The sequence below is a fragment of the Plutella xylostella genome, chromosome 29 (genome assembly GCF_932276165.1).
Source record: "Plutella xylostella chromosome 29, ilPluXylo3.1, whole genome shotgun sequence".
NCBI classification, from domain to species: domain Eukaryota; kingdom Metazoa; phylum Arthropoda; class Insecta; order Lepidoptera; family Plutellidae; genus Plutella; species Plutella xylostella.
In genome coordinates this window covers 6,551,804-6,565,572 of record NC_064009.1, presented here as the reverse complement: position 1 = coordinate 6,565,572, position 13,769 = coordinate 6,551,804, and the positions used below count along the sequence as shown (strand labels likewise).

At 32.4% G+C, this 13,769-nt stretch overlaps 2 long non-coding RNA genes across 3 annotated transcripts; one reads left to right on the top strand and one right to left on the bottom strand.

The window, feature by feature from the left end:
• The first annotated feature begins 7,302 nt into the window (after nucleotides 1–7,302).
• LOC125491029 lies at nucleotides 7,303–8,705 on the top strand. The gene is made up of 3 exons (XR_007268059.1): nucleotides 7,303–7,502; nucleotides 7,862–8,001; nucleotides 8,265–8,705. It is a non-coding gene; the product is annotated as an uncharacterized LOC125491029 (long non-coding RNA).
• Nucleotides 8,706–9,252: 547 nt separating this feature from the next.
• On the bottom strand, nucleotides 9,253–12,218 carry LOC125491016. Of its 2 annotated transcripts, none has more exons than XR_007268048.1 (2): nucleotides 11,879–12,218; nucleotides 9,253–9,701 (listed from the first exon to the last, which is right to left on the bottom strand). It is a non-coding gene; the product is annotated as an uncharacterized LOC125491016 (long non-coding RNA). The 2 variants fall into 2 exon arrangements; XR_007268047.1 differs by having other exon boundaries at nucleotides 9,253–9,697.
• Between the last annotated feature and the right edge of the window lie 1,551 nt (nucleotides 12,219–13,769).

Below are 13,769 nucleotides of genomic sequence, written 5' to 3'. Positions count from 1 at the left end.
CATTTTGGCTACGGAACCCTAAAAAGCGTTATAAATGTCTGTTGACGTTTTGTTACAAGTAAGTATACAGAGTAACGAAAACGGTCGCGTCGTATTTGGAAATAATATGGCAATGTGACAAACTTCATAAAAATCTCTCCAAAATCAGATCAGCCTGTAGATCAAACAGAAACGTCTTAGGTCACACAATGAGATGATTACAATCCGTTATACTTATCTACAACCAGGCGGACCAATAAAAAACGAGAACTAGAGGCATGCGCATGAGTGGGCGAAAGAAAACAATTGACTACGCACCGTCCTGCTTGCTCTAATTTTTAAGATACACTCTGTAGATAAGGATCTCGGGCCTGATTTGATTAATTCAAATTCTTTAATACAAAGGAGGGTAGGGTTAAATGTATTTTTATTGCTGACGCGTGTCGATATTAATCAATGTTTGTTAAAGTCATTAGCGTGTGCTTATAATGAATGTTGTTGTTTTTTGTTAGTGTCAAACCATTAGCTCCTAAATGAATAGATGTAATGATATGAAGAACTATTTTTAGATTCATGCGAAGATTTTCCAGAACAAAAGCTAAAATCGACGGTTAGGATTTACCGGAAATGGTTCATATATCATAACTTTACTAAACAACACATATACATTTGTACCTTATACCTAGTTATTTTTAATAAACAGTCAATGAATACTATTGAATACTTCGTTCTCTTTTAATAAAAGCATATTACAAGATCAGTCTGAAAAAGTTATAAAAACGAAGCTTTAGTGTTACCTACCTACATCTTTTGCCTTTTCACCCACAAACACAAACAAGTTACATTTACAAGTGCCAGATACAAAATCTTCTTTTTTATTTTTTAGGTAGGTACTTTTAATTATTGACAAACTTTATTATCACAGTCACTTGAATTTACACTTTATTTATCAATAAGTCTCACTTTTAGAAACGTAGAATAGACCACCGGGTGTGATTGGGCAATGAATTTCGTAACGCTTAATAAACCGAAGTGGCGTATCTAATTCGGATGTCTTGTTTAAAATAGACCCCAATTATTAAAAGTCTTCATTTGAATAAAGATCTTCCGTAGAGTAAATTTTGTTTTAGAAGTAGTAAAGCTTATTATAATATACATAACTATAGGTAATAACAATAGATAAATATGATAGGTTTTGCTCACGTAGCTGAGTCGAAGGTCCAGGACTCGTCGTGGGGGCCCCATCGAAGATGTCGATGATGAATCCGAAGGAATCTTGATAAACACTCAAACAATTCACTTTGTCTGTTGTAACGTTTACCCCTACCGCCTGCCTAATATCTAATGGATTTACTAGAAGATATTTGAAACTACAACTTACTATTAACACTGGTTATCTACACTGGATTCTTCCCACAATGAATCAATACTTTTATCAAGAATCTTTGAAGACTGCCAGAAGGAAGCTCAAGATTCAACTGAAAGTCTAGAAGGGAAAACAACCTAATAAATAAACTGAAGACTTAGAAGTGAAACAAATACTACTTTAGCTTGGCCATGAAACATCCAGGGAACCCCTACGTTGTGTAGTGTAACCCAATAAACGAAAGCTAATGAATTTAATAAAACTATGAACGTGAATTGATTACAACCTTCCTACCTGCCTAAAATTATTGATCTATATACTTACTACAACTTTTATTTGTATGATAACTACATATTTACAGGTAAGTGCTATTAGTGAATTTCAATTTACATAAAGGTAAAAATAATGTAGTTTTTTTTTTGTGTTGGTTTAAAAGGCAAGCCCCTCCATACGCTTTGTAGGCCTTGATCACTACACCCGATTGAATCAATATATAAGACTCTAAAATACATAAATAATAGCAAATATTCAATCGGAGCCCTCGTGGAACACAACCATTGACTTGGACATTCCTCCGACCAACTTATTAATCACTTCCCTTGCTCCTAACTTATATATATTTACATGGTTTGTCTTTTTTGTTCATGTAAATAAATCAACATGATTACATGTTATCAAAGCTAAGGGGACAATTTTATTTATAATCATAAATTAACTGAAACTAGAATAGTTCAATAATTTATAGTATAGTAACTTTATTAAATCATGAATTTCATAATAGATAAGTATTTGAAAATATAATAATATGACTCTAATTTTGTAGCCAAGTGGGAAGTGATTTATTATTTTAAAAGATTAAATATATAATATGAAATAGTGAATATTCTTTGATCTTATTGGAATATAGGATAATTGTTATGAAATAGTGAATATTATATAATCTTATTCAAATATATTATAAATAGTTGTAATAAATATATCCTAGCTAACTTTATTCCTACTATATCCTTGCTATCCTTTTTTACATAAGAATTTATTGCTTTAACAAGGAAACAAATACTTCTGTTGGTTAGAATTTACATAACTTTCTCAAAATATGGAAATTGGACAGGAATCTGATCTACCTTCAAGTTATTTGTAATTATTGAGCAATATAGGACCAGAAATGATTTAAATAAGTATCTAGAACCCTTATTTGTGGTATATTGACACTTATTAGAGTAAATTTCTCCGTCAATCAATTCTTTCCCGGCGCTGTTACTTGTTTTTAAACTCAAAGTCAAATAATCTTCTCTGCCATATAGATACTACAATAAATCATCTTTGAAAAGTTTATTTAAGTATGTATCTACTTTATTCTTTGAATAATTACTATAGCATAGATTCTATAGAAGTATTTATTTACCTAATGAAAAATCAATAATTTGAACAAAGAACCATAGAACAAATTTGAAGGTAGGTGTATATTTTTTATTTGATAAGAATTTATTATTTTTGAAGTGAGATCTATTGTCAGGTTTTAGTTATTTGATAATCATCATCATCATCATCACCAGCCCGCTTCTGCCTATTTGTATCTATCCAGAAGTCCCTATTCTAAACTAAAATAAGTTGAACCAAAGCTAAAATAAGGGAATGTGTAATGTGTAGGTTTTTCTCTAGCTAGCTAAATACTGAATGAGCGAGGTAGAAGACCTTTAGTGTACCTATCTAATCCCTATACCAGTGTGATGGAAATTGCAGCCGTGGGTTAGCGTCCTTCAAGAAATAAAGTGTAGGTATAACTTCTCAATCATATACGAGAGACAAAAAGTAAATACGAGTAGAAAGGTGACTTAGCTTCGCACACGGTGTTCCGCCTCGGCTCCACGCGCCTGGTCCTCAAGCTCCCACGGCACCGATCACTCCCTCCATCTGACCGTCTGCTCACCACGGCTGCTCACAAAAAAGTGAAAAGTGCCCACGCGCTGCTCGCTTACGTGGATATTATCCTCTACCCTCAACTCGCCGATATCAATATTAAGGCTCACCTACACTCAGAATAATTATCTTGATTATTCTGTGATCCGAAATCGGTACAACGAAGCTTGGCACGAAGTTAGCCGACACCCTGAATGATTTAATAGACAACTTTTCCAAAAATCCCACGGGAAAACCCTTCCAAAGCGCAACAAATCCCTCGGAACATCCAGTCGTAGTTTAAATTCATTATTTGCGAAATAGTTAATGTTTCGGCATCGATGGAACATTACATTCAACCCCTTATATTTTTGTAGTATCGCAAGTATATTATATAATTGAGATATGGAAAAAATATACACCACCCTTTATTTTCGCAAATATCAAATTCATAGAATTTAAACGATGAAAAATTTGTAAAAGGAAATTCCGATCATCACCTCAATATGTCTGTGTGTGTGAGTGTAAAATGACTCAGATGATTAGCCAACAAGATCCCCAGAAATTATCAAAAATCAACGACCATCCCTATTATTATTTATTATTTACATAACTATTGATCGAATACTTAGTAGATTATTCATGCTCCAATAAACCGGGAACAAGGGGATACCCTGTCGATCAGAAGGATCCAATACTAAATGAGAAACCACAGAACCTTAAATTTATTTTTAAGAATTTTATGGCATCTTTAGCACGCCCTCTTAGAGCACGAACTCTCCCACGCCCTATGTTTTCGACGATGCATCATCAATAGAAATTAATAAAGTTCAAGTCTCATTCTAACAATCCCCAGGAACAATGTCCACCAATCTCCGAGCTTGATGTAGAGTGTAGAAATATCAAGTATCATTTTACCAAAACTAGAAAGAGAATTATTATTGTGAACCATTATTGCATTCATGTTTACAACTGATTCACAACTTTTCAATCCCTCTCCAATCCAGCAAAATGACAAACTTTGTGTAAAAATATTTTTTTTCTTTAAGTAAGTACATGTTGAGTATAGAATATTATGAAGATACTGTACATACAACAGTATAATTTGACTATGCTGTCCTATCCTAACACCAAAATCTTCATAAATATTCTCTTTTGTATAGTGTTGTGTCATTAAGGTGAAATCGGAATCTTTCCTTCAGTGCAGGAGAACAGCCATGATATTTTACTAAAGCCACTTTCACTTAACTACATATAATATGTTTGTAACTACGTATTATTTTTCCAATACTTAGATTCCTAGATATTCAATTCACCACAACTCTCATCCTCTTTCTCTGATTCACGCCACACTAATAAACATCAAGGCCTTCTTCCTCCCCACTGATTAAATCAATAAAATATAATGTATCTAATTATTAATTTTATTTTCTATCATTTACCCGCAGTTAAAACCTACCTACCTAAATTCAAAAGAAAATACATCTAGTTTATTTACACTTCGATCAGAATGTGTTTTTAGTGTAAAGTGTATTTGTTTTCCGTCATGATCAACTTTTGGTATGTAGGTATTTTTCTAAGCAAATTGTTTCAAAGTAATTGTATTTTTTTTTTTTTGTGTAAAGTGTAGTGTGTCGTGTGGAGTCTGTAAAAGGTACTTTGTATAAACATCTATAGCCTGTATAGACGTCTTATGTGTTAATGCGTGCATAGCTAACTTAAATAATAAATCGACTAAAGCACTTGTACACGTTTGTGCCCGTGTAGAACCGCCTTTCTTCGCCAATTTACTACAAAAGCAAGACTAAGAGTGTATGGTGTGTAAATTACTTGAACCAATTTGCACACTACTAACTGACGGTCCGATATTATACCCATATTACAGGCTCTGCCTAATTTAGGGTCGGATGGTCGTGTGTGAGATATCCCCACATATTATTAAGTTAGTAGTTAAAAAAAAAAAGTCAACTATTTATTTATAAAAATCTTTTTTTTCTTTTAAGATTTTACTCAGTATTATTATTTTGAAATTTTTATTAAAATACTTATTACATAAGTAGCAATAATTCTTGTATCTACATTAGTTGATCATTTGGAAAATATTTGTGAAATAAAGGTAACTTTTGGAATAAATTTCTTTTTTAGCTAAATAAGTACCTATATAATAGGTAACTACTCAATCAAGTTTTACAGAAACAATATACCAAAGTTTCCCTTATAAATTTTTTTTTTTTTTTATTATTATTTATTTATTTTCAAATACATACATATTACATTACACAATATAAATCCGCCAAACTATAGACACATAGTTTGTTGGCGGAGAGAGCTCTCTTAAACATAAACATTAAATATCTACATTACCTGCTATATCTACCCATGTTAGTGACTCGACTTTATGGTGATAAATTCGCGACACTACATCTAATATATAGTTACTTAAGTATATAATTTAGTTAAGCTATGCAACATATTAATGACTACATTATATCTAAACAGTTCGAATTCATAATATACCTACATCATTCAGTTCTTTCTTAAACAAATCCAACATAATAGTTTTTAATTTTTGCTTTATGACAAATTTACTTAACTTTTTGGTTTCTTTTAACAATGGTATACTGTTAAATATTTTAGGCACTAAGTATTTTCGAATTCTTTGACCATAGTAGTTCTTATGTTTTGGTTGATAAAGTTTACCTTTTTGTCGGGAAAAATAATTTTGTACAACAAGTGTTTTATAATCATTACAATAATATTGTTCAATAGCTATACAGTAATTTACTTTGCTATGTACTGGTAATATTTTACAAAGAAGAAAGAGTTTTTCATATTCATTATTACAATTATTTTTAGTTCTTTTGTCTACTAAGTATTTTAACAGTCTAATTTGTAGTTCTTTAATTTGATCGAGATAGGTTTTAAATGTTCGGCCGTATGTACTTAATCCATAGTTCAGCAATGAGTCAGCAAGAGCGTAATAAACACTATATAAGGTGCTTCTATTTAATATTTTACTTAAGTGATAAAATTTACCCAATATTGTTCGGAGCCTGTTACAAACATCGTTAACATGTGATTTCCAGCTCATGTGGCTATCGATATATACACCTAGGTACTTATACTTGTCTACAAAATCAATTTTATTGCATTTACAGGTGAGTTTACCGTTATGCAAGCATTCATAAGTATGACCTAGAATGTTTATATCCGACTTATCAATATTTCTGGCTATTTTGTTATATGGAGAATATATATGCACACATTTGGTCTTGCTCAGGTTTATTATTATGCCATTGTCATGGGCCCATTTAGTAATGTTTTCAAAGTCTGATTGTATCTTGTCTATGACAGTTTGCAAATTTTTTGAAGCATATAGTAAGCAAGTATCATCCGCGTGTGTCAAATGTGTGTGTGTGTGTGTCTGAACGAAGTATCAATAAACCCTTCATTTCCCAGTTGTATTTGTCATGATTATAAATCGCACTCAATATTAAATAAGTAAAACTTCATTCTTCATCATCCTTTAATCAACTATGTAAGACCTGGCCAGGTACCTTTAACATTCTTATCATTCAGACTTTAAAATGACGTTTAAAGTAGTTTTCTTCCTTCCACATTCTTTGCCCTTTCAATTTTTTGAAACATTATAATCACGACATAATCCCCGGGAAATGGCTATGTAAATACCCTACCCTTTTGTTTTCTCTGTAAAAGAAAATTATATCAGATCAATTTTACCAAAATTGAAAGTTCCTACTCTCATGTAACAGACAAATCCACCCCAATATTCCATCGATACCAAAACATTAAAATACCGCCATCTAGTTTTTTTTTCTACAACCTATTACACTAATACACTATTTATTTTATCAAATATGTCTAACTACTACTTCTACTTCAAGCATTTTCTACCCTCAGTAACTACCTAAGTCGAAAATATGTTACTAGGTAACTAAAATATTTCTGAGATATTACAACTCTCCTTCACAACCCCTATTTGAAAAACACGGTCTCCATTATCCTTATTCTAGGCTGTTTATGTAAATGTGCCTTACCTGTCTAACTGTCAAATTTATTAAAACTAAACTGTCAATGTCAACCTGACATAACCTTAACCTGTTTGGCTGTTTTTTTTTCCGCACTAATCAAAACAAAAGCATGCGTCGTTGTGTTCAACAACATCGATCGCACGAAGAAATCTAAAGTTTACCCGATTAAACTTACGAAACTCTAAAATAATGAGTGAATCTTACAGGTAAGTGTCATTATTCTTTCAAATACCCTGTATGCATGCTACTAAACTAAGTCCTCATGCCCAAATTATCATGATTCAAAATAAACAACCTCTGAATTGTTAGTTATTTATACATACAATAGCTCTGTTTTACGGATCTTGTGTTTATAATAGACCTATTGTTATAAAAATCTAACTCAATTAAATATCTCCCATACAGTTTTTAATTGATACTGACAAGACTAACCAACTTATATTTTAACTTATTGTCAACCCCTCACCTTTTAAATAAGTACCTATCCTAATCATTTGGTCTCCAACTCCTATATTTACATAATTTTATTTGAATTATACCTATATCATTATTTGTTTTATTTCAGGACCAAACATAACAATGCAAACCCAACTACACTCTTTGTTGAACTAAAACCCATGATAAACCACTGATCAAACCATCCACTGTGACAAAACATTCACAATCCCTCACTAATTATATACCAAAGTTACTATTCTACAATAAGTAAGTACCTATTTCTTTTCTACATATGTTGTAATCCAATTTTAATTATACTACCCTGTACTTAGATTTTGTTAGATTGCTATGAAAATCATACCCCTGTAGATCCAATATTGATTACCATTCATAAAGCCATTCCCTAAATGTATTATCCTATTAGTCTACTTAAGTTATATTGAACTAAATAGTCATTTCCTGAATTTTTATAATTATGTAAATCATCACAATACTTAGCTTTTCTAATTAAATTCTATTCTTCTTTTCAGGATATGACATACTTGGTGAATGCTGATGATGATGATGTTCTATATTTGACAACCAAACTCTGAGACTATATACTATGAAGTAAACATCCTGACTCAGGTAAAGAAGCGGATTGCAACGACACTCAAAATAGGAACAACTAAACTACCCACATAACTCTTAACTTACAGAGAATATATTGACACTAAATGAGGTCCTAGCCTACTTTATATGGTCTAACACTTTATCAACAACAGTTTACTTGATCTACATTAATTGTTTTCTAAATTTATTGTTATGTCTGACCGCTACCCTTTCATCACAAAATATTTTTTTATTATTTTTTCTTTCAAATGAGATTAATGTTATATTTTCTTTTCTTTATTAACTGTAACTCATTGTATTTGTTTAGAGAAATGTCTGATAACATATTCTGCTACTAATTGGCTCTCTGGAATTTCATAATTAGAAATGTCTAATTATGAAATTCCAGGGGGCTTTTCCGGTTACTCTAAGTTAGAATGATAGCATAGATAGTGTTACAGTTCTATCCCAACTCCTATGATCAATGTTGTATAATATATCTACTCTTTCAGACATTCAAGTATAATAATTTAAGAGCCTAGTTTTTAAGCACCTAGTCGATGACAAGCAAAGATCCGATCCAGAAGCACAATTAACCACATCAACAAACCAAAGAACCCGCACAACAAAACTCATACAACCAATACCAAACTGAACCAACCCAGCCAAAAGGATAATTAATAATTATAGACTAGTTGCTATAAGTACCGATTCCCCCGCAACCAGGCCAGTCCAGCCCGGAACCAACCATACAAGCTCCGCCACGCAAACTCCTCGATCCACCGATGCAGCCGACCGCACCTCCAGACCAAAATCTCCACCCCTCATCTACCTGGGCCAGAATTTCTTTATCTATTCTAATCATTTCAGGTTGTTCATAAGGACTAAAATGCGCCGCGTTTTCGTTACATTTGTTTTTTTTTTTTAAAATATAATTTTTGATTTTAATAAATGTTTTACTGCTTTTACCTAAAATAAAACCATATCATTATTTTACCTACAACCCCTATTCACTTAAAATTCCCTAATCAGCTACATAATCAGAGAGACCGTTCATAGTGATTCAGAGCAACACTAATATGACGTACCTATAGATAAATCAGCCTTTATACAATTATGTTTTATGTTAATCTCTTTAAAGGTAAGTAACTTATTAAATTTCATAAATAATGTCCTGAATAAGAATCCATTATATCCAACCCCTGATGATGATTATTATTGTTTCCTCTCACTCCACAAGGAGCTTAGTCTTATACAACCCCTAATCTTTTATAATTCTGTAATGAAATACATAACATTACTACAACCCCTCCTTATTAAGTAAAATTTAATAAATGAATTATTTTCATTTTCCTCATCCTAACTTTATTAACTACCTACACTGTTATTAGTAATCTTACGGAATTCTGACAGTTATCAATTTTAGACAAATCAGAGATCACAAACCTTTTTGGGCTGGCCACTTTTTCAATACGAGTCTGGACATCTGAGACTATAATATATATTTTTTAGTCCCTGTATCCATTTTATTAAGTGCGGCGCTCCAAATTAAAAGGGGATTTACCTACGGTGAGAAATAATTACCGTACCTACCTAAATATATTACAAACAGTGAAAAATACAATTAAAGATAATCTCAATTATCTTATATAATTATCGCTGTCGTAGAAAATATATCTAAAAACAACTAGTAATTATTTTTGAAACGGTAGTCGCGCCGATGTCAGGGCGATGTTGCGTTCGTATTTGAATAGAGGTAAAAAAAAGAGATGTCGCTCTATAAAATTGTATTGTGTGCACTGACTGGCTTGCGTGTCGTCACAGCAAACTGTGAGTCTAAAATGTGCGGTGGTGGTACCAAATTAGCGATACAGGTGAAATTGTGTCAGCGACTCATCGACAGCAGAACACGTTTACCCCATCGGTCATCGGTTCTTCGACAGATGTGACCAGCCCATTGCCACTTAAGCTTACTAACTCGGTGAGCTATGTCGGTGACTTTAGTTCTCTGTCAGATTACTTCGTTCCGGATGCGATCTTTCAAGCATAGCTCCAAGCATAGCTCTTTCCATAGCTCGCTGAGTGACCTTCAGTTTGTGAACCAGTCCCACAGTAAGTGTCCACGTTTTAGCCCCATAGGTCATAACCGGTAGGACACACTGATCAAAGACTTTCGTCTTGAGACTTTGTGGTATGGGCGACGAGAAGACTTGACGAAGTTTGCCAAATGCTGCTCAGCCCAATTGTATTCTTCTATTGACCTCTGATTGGAAGTTGTTTCTACCCAGCTGCAGAGTCTGTCCAATCCAGTGGCGTGCTTTGGGAGGGAATACGTCCAGCAGTGAACTGCTATAGGTATGACGATGGATGGATGATGATGGATTTGTTTATTAAAATCTCTACCTAATCATCACTATTATCATCATCATCATCAGTATCTTCATCACAGATGTTTTCCTTCTCCGTAAGAGCGATGGTATACATTGTACTTAAATTCAAAGAACTCATTGTTACCTACATGTCAGCGCCGAGATTCGAACCCGCATCTCTTGCTTGAGAAGCGGGCGCTTACCCGACTGAGCCAGTTGGACTCGCGCATTGAGTGTTCCGTACAAGTATACTTAATTACCTGAGGTAGTTTTCCTTTTAATTTCATCATAATTATGTACATCTATACGAAATATCAGCTTGATATCTTTACCCGTTTCCGAGAAAAAAGGTGGTGACAACAAAGTGTGATCTTATAAGGGTTCCTTTTTTTCCTTTTGAGGTACGGAACCCTCAAAAAGAATAGTGACAATCGGATCAATCGTTTCGGAGTTATGCGTGGACAAACATACATACCAACAAGCATATAAACGTACATAGGTACATAAACATTTATAAAATTTTGAATATTTGTTTATTAGCCCTAATACTCGTATATTGTCATATGTCAATATGGTGCAGTTCCAATAATCTTACATACATACCGAACATATTATATGTACTTACCGAATAGACAATCTTTTTTTGAAATTGATTAAAAAGGTTTATTATCCCTGAATTTAGTAGGAAGTGATGCCATGCTAAAGAATAAAATAAAGCAATTAAAATTAATTCGATACATGGGTCGTGAGTCGTGATCCTACTTCATATTATAAATGCGAAAGTTTGTAAGTGTATATGTGTATGTATGTATGTATGTATGTGTGTATGTTTGTTATTTCTTCACGTCAAAACGGCTGAACCGATTTTAATGAAATTTGGAATGAAGTTAGCTAACACCCTGGATTAACACATATGTTACTTTTTATCGCGGAATTCCCACGGGAAAACTTATTAAGGCGAAGCGAAGCTCGCGGGAACAGCTATTATATTGAAATATTTGTTATTTTTGTATTAGTTTACTTGAGCAAGTAAATATTTAGATTTATCTTTTTGTATAAAAATATTAAGAAAAAATTATTGCCCAGAAATGGATCGTAATTTTTCATTTTTTCGGTAAAGAACTTTTTTAGTAGCATCACTTATAAAATGTCAGAATTCTTTCCAATTAAAAATCAGAGAGTACCTAGCTATCTTCACAAATTCTTTCCTATTACGTACCGTTCCAATACAAAACCTAGCCTCTTGCGCTTCCTATTTCATGATAAATAATTCTTTCGTTTATAAGTTCGATCACTCCACGGCAACAAATTGTGATTATATCAAGGATATAATCACTTTCCTACCCCTAGTATGTAACAAATCATTACGAACAAAACGCAGAGAGACTTATTATAACGTAAACATGTTGAGAGTATTAGTAAAGTGAGAAATTATAACTTGCAGTGATTTTGTGAATGTAAAATAATGCAGACTGCCAAAATATTATACTAGTCTGTGACGCAATAAAAGTTACTCTGCTAAAAAAAATAACCTTCTGTCTTTTTGTTGTTTGTGGTGCAATGCTGCATAAAGTTTTTCGAACTAAAAACAAACTTTTGAAACTTTCTTCTATCCATAAAATTAAAAGAAATGCCTTTATGTGAAAACCGCCATATTGAGTAAATAGTTACTTACTTATCGCAAAGGCAAACAAAAAACCTTAATGTTTTTTCGAGACAAACGTAAGTTACCTACATACTATGCAAAAGAGTGTTCAATATTGTGGTTTATTTGTAAATAAGTACTATCTTAATCAAATTGACTTGTAAAATTTCAGATAAAAGAACAGAAAACTAGCTGCCTGACATCTAACATGAAGAGATGAAGCAAATTCCCTAATATCCTGGTCACGGCACCAAATTGTAACGTTTACCCCTACCGCCTGCCTAATATCTAATGGATTTACTAGAAGATATTTGAAACTACAACTTACTATTAACACTGGTTATCTACACTGGATTCTTCCCACAATGAATCAATACTTTTATCAAGGATCTTTGAAGACTGCCAGAAGGAAGCTCAAGATTCAACTGAAAGTCTAGAAGGGAAAACAACCTAATAAATAAACTGAAGACTTAGAAGTGAAACAAATACTACTTTAGCTTGGCCATGAAACATCCAGGGAACCCCTACGTTGTGTAGTGTAACCCAATAAACGAAAGCTAATGAATTTAATAAAACTATGAACGTGAATTGATTACAACCTTCCTACCTGCCTAAAATTATTGATCTATATACTTACTACAACTTTTATTTGTATGATAACTACATATTTACAGGTAAGTGCTATTAGTGAATTTCAATTTACATAAAGGTAAAAATAATGTAGTTTTTTTTTTGTGTTGGTTTAAAAGGCAAGCCCCTCCATACGCTTTGTAGGCCTTGATCACTACACCCGATTGAATCAATATATAAGACTCTAAAATACATAAATAATAGCAAATATTCAATCGGAGCCCTCGTGGAACACAACCATTGACTTGGACATTCCTCCGACCAACTTATTAATCACTTCCCTTGCTCCTAACTTATATATATTTACATGGTTTGTCTTTTTTGTTCATGTAAATAAATCAACATGATTACATGTTATCAAAGCTAAGGGGACAATTTTATTTATAATCATAAATTAACTGAAACTAGAATAGTTCAATAATTTATAGTATAGTAACTTTATTAAATCATGAATTTCATAATAGATAAGTATTTGAAAATATAATAATATGACTCTAATTTTGTAGCCAAGTGGGAAGTGATTTATTATTTTAAAAGATTAAATATATAATATGAAATAGTGAATATTCTTTGATCTTATTGGAATATAGGATAATTGTTATGAAATAGTGAATATTATATAATCTTATTCAAATATATTATAAATAGTTGTAATAAATATATCCTAGCTAACTTTATTCCTACTATATCCTTGCTATCCTTTTTTACATAAGAATTTATTGCTTTAACAAGGAAACAAATACTTCTGTTGGTTAGAATTTACATAACTTTCTCAAAATATGGAAATTGGACAGGAATCT